Raw genomic sequence first — 8,566 nt, 5'->3', positions numbered from 1 at the left:
AAATTACTTTTTCTTCATGATTGAATCCATAATATCTGCAATTAATAACTACCATCTATTGAGCCTTTACTTTTACATGCTTTCATTATTTTAATTAATCATAAGTAGATATAATGAATGCATTAGAGAGATGAGAAAATTGAGTTTTAAAGGGCTTAATTTTCCCAAGGCCACAAGCTTGCAGCTCCTGTTGAGTGTGGTAAAGAAATCTTTTATAAAGATAAGCCCACTGATACTATTTACTTTAGATAACAGCAATATAACTCACTATCCAGTTTCTACCAGATTTAAAATTGAAAAACACAGGAGTTCCAGCATATGTTGGTTCTTACTTTCTTTTAGTAACGTTCTTGCAAAATGTTATTCTAAGTTTAATTGGGAATGAAAACAAGTATTTATCAGCCATTATGTAAAAGAGGAAAAAAATCCTGAGACAGATTTTCTTTTGATTTGCCATATGCTGTGTCATGGAGTAATGCTCATTCTTTTACTCATCAAGTGTCCAAGGAGTGTTTTGTACAAGGGTCTGAGTTTGGTAATGAGGAATACAAGACTGAATGGGAAACAGAACCTATCTTCAAGGAATTGATGATCTACTAAGGGAGATTATAAATATGTAATTAATTAAATTAAGTGGAATGCTCCAAGTCAAATTCCAAGAATAGAAATGCAAAGGTGGCATAAATTATTTTCGACTGAGAGGAAATCATACTTATGTTCTAAACATAAACAAGCATGTTTAAAATTTAGCCATTAAATAGACCGAAGATGCTTTAGACAAATATCAAGGATTTGTTTATAATAAATTACAAAATTTTATTTATTTACAAAAATCCAAGACATTTTTAAAAATGTAAATTTTATTATTTCCTTAAAGGCCAGTCTTTCATCTAAAGAAATGCCAGCGTTCATCTTATTTAAAGTGTTAAGTGGTAGCATTTTGCCATTCTACAGATTCATCTGGCATTTTAGAGAATTAAATTTTGTAACATAACCAACTGGAAGATTATAGAGAGCAGAGTGTGATCAGGAGTAGCACCTTGGTATTTAAGGTACATCAAGATACTCAATAATTCAGATATTCTTAAATTTCTTCTTTAAAATTAAAAGATACCCAATCTCAAATGAGAATGAGCATGCTAAACAATCAGTTTATCCAATGCTTTAACCTAATGCTTATGTCTCACCCTTTAAAAGATGTGTTGTACTTTTCCTATTGGCTTAGAATTTAAACCAATAGGAAGGAGGAAATCTTTATAAATATTCACAAAGAAGGCTGGCATTGTGAATGTTGAGTAAAGATTGCTTTGTTCTTCATTTGAATCTGACTTTAGAACTTTATAGTATTGATGTTTTTCTTTTATTGATATAGTAAGCAAACACTATTTTTTCTTTAAGTATTCAGCCTGGGTGATGTCTTGCTGGCTTGAAATATATTTTCCAGTGTTAAGAATACTTTATTTCTTTTTGTTCAGACCTAAGATGTGATGAATCCTTAACAATGTTCAAAGGAAAAATCAAGAATTTAAATGCCAGTTTTTATTATCATGCTGATATTATCAGCATGATAATCATTTTATTATCATGTTCATATTTCATATGAATGAAATTAATATTAACTTGCTAGATTTCTTTGAAGTTTATAATTACTAGGATTCTTTCATTACTAAAGTGGCATGTATCACTGTTATTAGTCTCTTTTAATGGCTGTTCAGAGGCAGAGATAATGTCAGGGTCTCAGCAATAGTTATTTATATCTTGAGATTCTGGGTACTTTGTTAAATCTCTGCTGCTTCAAAATTAATAAAAGCATTGATAGGGGTGTTTGTATCTTAATTTCTTAACAGGGGCTCAAGGGACTTTTAAAAATACAAAAATCATACAAAAGGAAAAAAAAAACAGACCTTTTTCTCCCGTGTTGTTGGTTTCATTAGAACATGTACCAAACCCGAAGTCTCTGCTTAAATATTTCGGGTTTCTAAAAAAACCACTAGAATGTTTTCGTGAGTTAGCGTTCCAACTAGACCTAAATGAAGATAAAAATTCACTTGCATTTTCCCCAAATTTCCACTCAGTTTATAGCAATTACTAAAACAACACTGACAGTCTGTCTCTTCGATGCAAAGGAATACTTTGTCAGGGGGCTACTTCGTTTCTCTACGAAAAACACTGATGGTGGAACAAAAAGTAATTGCAAAGGGAGGGGAACAGAGGGAGGAAAAAAACAAATAAGCATAATCACCACCCCCAGAAAGCAAGAGTGAAAAAATTCGTGTGCCTGAAAACACTGAACATTTCACGTCAGAACACAGAAAAAGCAAACAAAGGAAGGCAGAGTTTAGGAGGACAAAAAAATGGAGCAGGTTTTGGGGACGGTCTAATAACACAGTGAATGCAAAAGGGCAGAAAACCTCGCTGCTTTTTCTCGGCACCTGAAAACTGAAGCTCTAAGCGGGGCAAAGGTCAGCGCCTGCGGTTCTACGTTGCAAACGTGGTCTCGTTTTATGGTGCTTCCGCCAGCGTGTTCTGACCGCATGTCGGCGGCGCCGGTGGGACCAGGCAGCCTCGGTCCCCGCTGCGGTCGTGGCTGCCGCCGACCCCTTTGTGTCCCGGCTCCGAGGCGGCCGCGCCGTGTCCGACGCCCGAGCGCGCAGAGGGGCAGCGGGCCGCGCGCCCGGAAACCTCCCGCGGACAGCGCGGCGCGCGCGGAGGCGGGGCTCGCGCGCCGGCCGCCGCCGTGGCCTTACACGCCTCGAGTCAACAGCTCAGGCTAAGCTGAGGCCGCCTGGCTCGCCCCGCGGTCCCTCCCAACTTGCTGCTGGGACCCGCGAGCTGGCGGGCCCGCCCCGGCTCCCATTTCCTCCCCCGCCTCAACCAGCGAGTACGATCTAGTGTTTCTGTTTTGCTTTTGAAGATTGGGAGAGAGTGAAGAGGCTTATACACGGCTGTGTCTAACACGGTTACCGCGCAGCTTGTTTCGGCCGAAATTACGGGCCCCTTATTGCTACGTTCACCAGCTCAAAACGGCTCCCGCCTTCCCCGAAAACCCGACGCATTGAAAAGGGCTTGCTTCTCCGTGTGACCCCACGACAAGGAGAGGGGGAAACACGTCAGGCTTTCGGGCGAGCTTTTTTCGGGGGCGGGGAGCGGCTCAGATGCGGCAGAACCGGCCAGGCCGGGACCCGCTCTCAGTGGGGAGCGGGAGAGGCGGGAGCGCCCGCGGGCAGGGGTCGCCGGGGCCGGCCCTGCGGGGCGGGCCGACGCGCCCCAGCGGAGCTCGGGGACGAGCCAGAGGTCGTGGCCGGGAGCCGGCGTGGATGGGGGAGGCGGAGAGCAGCGATCCACCTGGGCTACGTGGCAGCCATTCCCTACTCCCCGAGACCCCTCCCCATTCGGCCGCCCACCCGCCCTCTCGCGGCTGGTTGCTGCGAGGCTGCTCTTCCCCGGCCGGACGGAGAGTGGCAGTGTCTCTCCGCCGGGCGCCCGCCGCGCGTCTTCCCCCGCGGCCAGCGCTGCTCGCCAGCCCTGCGCCGTGCCGGAGAGCCCAGTGGCGGCGGCGGGAAAGGGCTGCGGAATCGCGGCGCTGCGTCTCACACTCGACGACGCGGCCTCGGCCTCGACGCCCTCCGCCCGTTCCCGGAGCAGGTAAAGGCGGTGGGCGGCGGGGCCGGGCTGAGGGTCCGGGAGGGAAGGAATCTCGGAGTCCCTGAATCCGAGCGGAGGGCCTAAGGTAAGCGGCGGGAGGCGCTGCCACCGAAACCCCAATCCCCGAACGTGGGGGGCCGGCGCGGGCAGTCCGGCCCGCGGGCCCGGTCGCCCGGACGGAAAGGAAGTGAGGCGTCGGTGAGAGGCGGGCCATGGCGCGCCGCCCGAGGTCGGGCGAAGGCGGGGGCCGCGGCCGCTTTCCCGGCCCCCCAGTCCCTGGCGGGCCTCCAGGCCCTTGACACACCCCTCTCGCCCCCAGTAGCTTCCCTGTCAGTTCCCGCCCGGACTTGACCTCGAGGCCCTCCGAGCGCCTTCGGCTTTTCCCAGGCGGATCCTTCTTGGAACTTCGGGCCACCCTCCCGAGCACGTAGTCCTAGCAGAGCTGTTTATTTACTCACTTCCAATCCAAACACAGCCTCTCCGCACGTTCCGAGTTTGGATACTGCGGGGAGGCATTCCCGGTTCCCGGTGTCTGTGCCGCTTGGATCGTCGTCCACACCCCCTCCCCCACGGCAACTTTGATCTTCGCTGGGTCCCTCCTAGAGCCCTACCGTGATCCGGACCCTCTCCTAGAGGTCCGTGTGGAAATCCGTCTTGGGTAGAGTGAGTCACTCGACCTGGGGCAGTTTATTTCTTAAGCTCTTGGTTAAAACGTGGTGTTTTTTGTTTTTGTTTTTTTCTCTCCGAAAGAAAGCTAGAGTAATTAAAAAAAAAAAAAGTGTAAACACCCGATCGCGCTCACTGTTGGCTTTAAAGAATCTTCTTTTCGGCAACAGTCTTTAGAACTAGGATCTGATGTTTGTGGCACGGACAGGTTTGTACACATTCTCGCCATGCAGTGGTTGTAATGTCTCCATAGCACAGTTCTGACTTGAAGGTAGGATTGGCTGGTTTTTCTACTCGACATCTTTAAGCCAATCAAGAAGCGCTGCTTGCCTGGAAACTGGATAACTCAGAAAAGGTGGGGATTGGTTGAGCTCAGAGAAAAAAAATCCTGGACATGAACCTGGCTTCTCAGAAGAAACTGATTTGCAGCTGCCTCTCTTCCCCCACTTAAAAAAAAATGTTACCTTTTCATCTCAACAGCAGCCTTTTCATTCTGTTTTTATTATTTCCATACCTGTTTTTCTATCAAACGCCCAGCTCTCCTTTTAACTCATTTTAACTTTCATCCTTCAGTTTTCAATGAAAGAATCCTTAAACGGCTTAAGAAATGTAAACATCATGTTGTTTGTGTTTTGATAATAAGCGTAGTTTAATTTTCTTACGTTGTCCGTTGTTAAAGGTCAGAAATTAAATCAACAATTTTTTGTTCCTGTGCCAGAGCCTTTATTATTCAAGTGGCTGTGCTAGGATGGGGGGCTGCCGTGATGGAGATTGTGAAAAGAATAGGAAAGAAGTGGCTGCTTTTCTACATGAATGCTACACTTTAGTTCATGAAAAAAGACTAACGTATAAAACAAACAAAACCCAGGACAAATCAGCATTTAGTACTTACCAGTGTCAGTTTGTGCACCTGTTGACTTTAGTTGCTTTGAAGGGGAGAGTAAAGAGGACCGAGCACTGGACTTCATAGAAAAAGTGGGCTTAAGTTATGGAATGTTTTTTTCTTTATTAAAGTAGGCATAGTATCTGTACACCATAGAGGCTAAATAAATATTATCAATGTAGGTGCATGTTTTTTTAATACTATCTGAGGATTTTCCTTCTCTTAAAATCTCCCCTTTTTTTCTTGATTATCTATGGTTATGCACGTCTTTTGATATGTAAAGCAGTTAGAAGAGAGCTACCATCTTTGTCTTCCTTCTATTCAGCTTTTTATATGCAAACTCACATTCTAAGTCTTGGGAATAATCTTAGTGTGTCAGGTCAAACATTAAATCTTAGCAGATCACATTAAATGCCTTTAGTAGTAGTTTTATTAGGAATTAAAGAAGAGATGGAATTTTTTTTTTATATTTATCATGCCAGTCTATGAGTAAGCCAAACGTCATTAGAATTATATCTGGGGCTTCCCTGGTGGCGCAGTGGTTGAGTATCCACCTGCCAATGCAGGGGACACAGGTTCGATCCCTGGTCTGGGAAGATCCCACATGCTGCGGAGCAACTAAGCCCGTGCGCCACAACTACTGAGCCTGCGCTCTAGAGCCCGTGAGCCACAACTACTGAAGCCCGCGCGCCTAGAGCCCGTGCTCTACAACAAGAGAAGCCACCGCAATGAGAAACCCGCGCACTGCAACGAAGTGTAGCCCCTTCTCGCCACAACTAGAGGAAGCCCGCGTGCAGCAACGAAGACCCAACACAGCCAAAAATAAATTAATTAAATAAATAAAATTTTTTAAAAAAGGAATTATATCTGGACTCTTGACTTTTAATAACAATTCTTCCATCTTTTATCGGATTTTTGTAGCCATACCATTTAATTTTATAATGTTACTTTCATAATACGATATAGTATTTAGTAGAATGAATTTCCCCTATGTGTCTTTAAAATTTTTTTTTAATATATCTGCTCTATTTATTAAATTTAAGAATTAGTTTGGGAGACTGACATGAATAATATTTAATTTTTCTGTTCTGAAGCAGGGTATCTTTTAAAAATTTTTTTCTTTTGTCTTTGAATTTGTTTCTTCCGCCTGTAGTGTCTTCACTGTTCTCCGTATCCTCCTCCCCCTAAACTCTCTGCTAACCTACTTCAAGATTTAGGTGGTACATGTTGTAAAGTCTTCTTTCCTTCCTTCCCCCAGCAGAGATAATCACGTACTCATTGTATTACCTCTGAACCGTTATATACTTACTGCTATATTGAGCTACCTCCTCCCTAAAGTAACTGAGTTTCACTGAATTTTACTCAATTTTTTTTCCCCTAACACTAGTCCCAAAGCTATAGTTGTATAGGTATTAAATAAATATTGGCATGAATAAAAGAGATATTTTACTTTAACAAATATTTCTCCCAGTTACTATGTGTATGCTGATAATTCTTATATCTCCAACCCAAAGCTCTTTTCTGATAACTGACTTGTATATCATCTACCTTCATGACATGTTCATTTGTATGCTCCCACAGGTAACTCAGACTGAGCATATCCCAAACTGTAGTTATTATCAACCTTCCCTTTCCCAGCCTCAAACCAAAAATATGAAACAAACTGCGTCTTCTTTCTAGGGGAAGATTAAATGAGATAATGCATGTGTGCTAAGAATTCGGTAAATAGTAGGCGCTGCTAATAATAACTTGGCAGAAACATAGGCTATTCCTTTTCCTCTCTTTTTCGCTTCATATTCTGATTGATCACTGAGCCCTGTTGAATTCTTTCTCCTTAATATCTCTTGAATCTGTGCCTTTTCCTCTATTCCCAAGGCTAACATCCAACTCCGTGGTTAGCATCATCTCTTACCTGGATTGCCGCAATAGCCTCCCAAGTGGTTATCCCTTCTTCCAGTCTTGCCTTCCAATCCACTTTTCCCACTGTAGCCAGAGTAATTTGTCTAACACATTTAAACCTGTAACTCCCCTGCTAAAAACTTCTTTTTGTTTTTTTTTTGGCCACACCGTGTGGCTTGTGGGATCTTAGTTCCCCAACCAGGGATCAAACCTGTGCGCCCCTGCAGTGGAAGCGCAGAGTCCTAACCACTGGACTGCCAGGGAAGTCCCAAAACATTTTTTTTTGTGACTTTTCATTGCCTTCAGGATAAAATCTGAACTTTTTAAAAAAAATTTATTTATTTAATTAATTTATTTTTGGCTGCGTTGGGTCTTCGTTGCTGCGCACGGGCTTTCTCTAGTTGCAGCAAGAGGGGGCTACTCCTCGTTGCGGTGCGTGGGCTTCTCATTGCGGTGGCTTCTCTTGTCGCGGAGCATGGGCTCTAGGCGCGTGGGCTTCAGTAGTTGTGGCACGTGGGCTCAGTAGTTGTGGCTCGCGGGCTCTAGAGCGCAGGCTCAGTAGTTGTGGCACACGGGCTTAGTTGCTCCACGGCATGTGGGATCTTCCCGGACCAGGGCTCGAACCCGTGTCCCTTGTATTGGCAGGCAGATTCTTAACCACTGTGCCACCAGGGAAGTCCCTGAACTTCTTAATTTGGCTTTCAGGATCATGATCTGGCATGTTTACTTCTTCATCCTCTGTCACTTTCTCCTTTTGCCCTCAATGTGCTGCTAGTCATAAACAGTTATTTGGATTTCTCCCTCAAGATGCCACGTTTGTTAAATCTAGGCCTGAGTACAGAAGCTTTCCTCTTGTCTGGAATGCCTTCCCTAGCACCCTGCTTCCTTCCCCTTTGGTTTTGTTAGCTCATACTTACCTTTCAGGTCTCCATAGAGGTGATAACCTCTCTAGGGAAGCCAGCCCTCTACTTGTTTGCCTAGCATTCTACATTCTCATTGTAATTGCTTATTGTTATCTCACCTTGTAGTGGTTAGGGTGTAACAAAGAAAGAGGTAAATTGACTATCTTAAAAAATGATGTGAGGGACTCCCCTGGTGGTCCAGTGGTTAAAACTCCATGCTTCCACGGCATGGGGCACAGGTTTGATCCCTGGCCAGGGAACTAAGATCCTGCATGCTGCGTGGCATGGCCAAAAAAAAAAAAAAAAAAAAAAAGATGTGATTTGCATAGAGTGTATTAAAAAGGGAATTAAATAGTAATTTTGGGGTTTACCTAGTAGGGAAGAGAAAGACATTATATCTGATAGATGAAAGTTTTCTAAGTAGGAAAGGCATACTAAGTAGGTCCTTTTACAGTTTCAGTGAAGTATACCTTTACATATAATTTCCATCTTATTCAGTTTCTCCGAATATTAGTTAGAGGTTATTAGTTAGGACTTTTTGGATTGCAAATAACAAAGATACAGTTTGAAA

General features: G+C 44.2%; 1 protein-coding gene across 6 annotated transcripts in view; it reads left to right on the top strand.

The window, feature by feature from the left end:
* The first annotated feature begins 3,349 nt into the window (after nucleotides 1–3,349).
* Nucleotides 3,350–8,566, top strand: part of N4BP2 (NEDD4 binding protein 2) — an 81,585-nt gene continuing 76,368 nt past the window's right edge. For 4 of the 6 annotated variants that reach the window (XM_068543070.1, XM_068543071.1, XM_068543068.1 and 1 more), the window contains exon 1: nucleotides 3,350–3,645. The gene's annotated coding sequence lies outside the window, so the exon portion shown is untranslated. The remainder of the gene's footprint in view (nucleotides 3,646–8,566) is intronic. The other 2 variants (XM_068543073.1, XM_068543072.1) reach the window with 1 other exon arrangement.

Source organism: Eschrichtius robustus, chromosome 4 (assembly GCF_028021215.1).
Source record: "Eschrichtius robustus isolate mEscRob2 chromosome 4, mEscRob2.pri, whole genome shotgun sequence".
Classification (NCBI taxonomy): domain Eukaryota; kingdom Metazoa; phylum Chordata; class Mammalia; order Artiodactyla; family Eschrichtiidae; genus Eschrichtius; species Eschrichtius robustus.
This window is presented reverse-complemented; position numbering and strand designations above follow the sequence as displayed.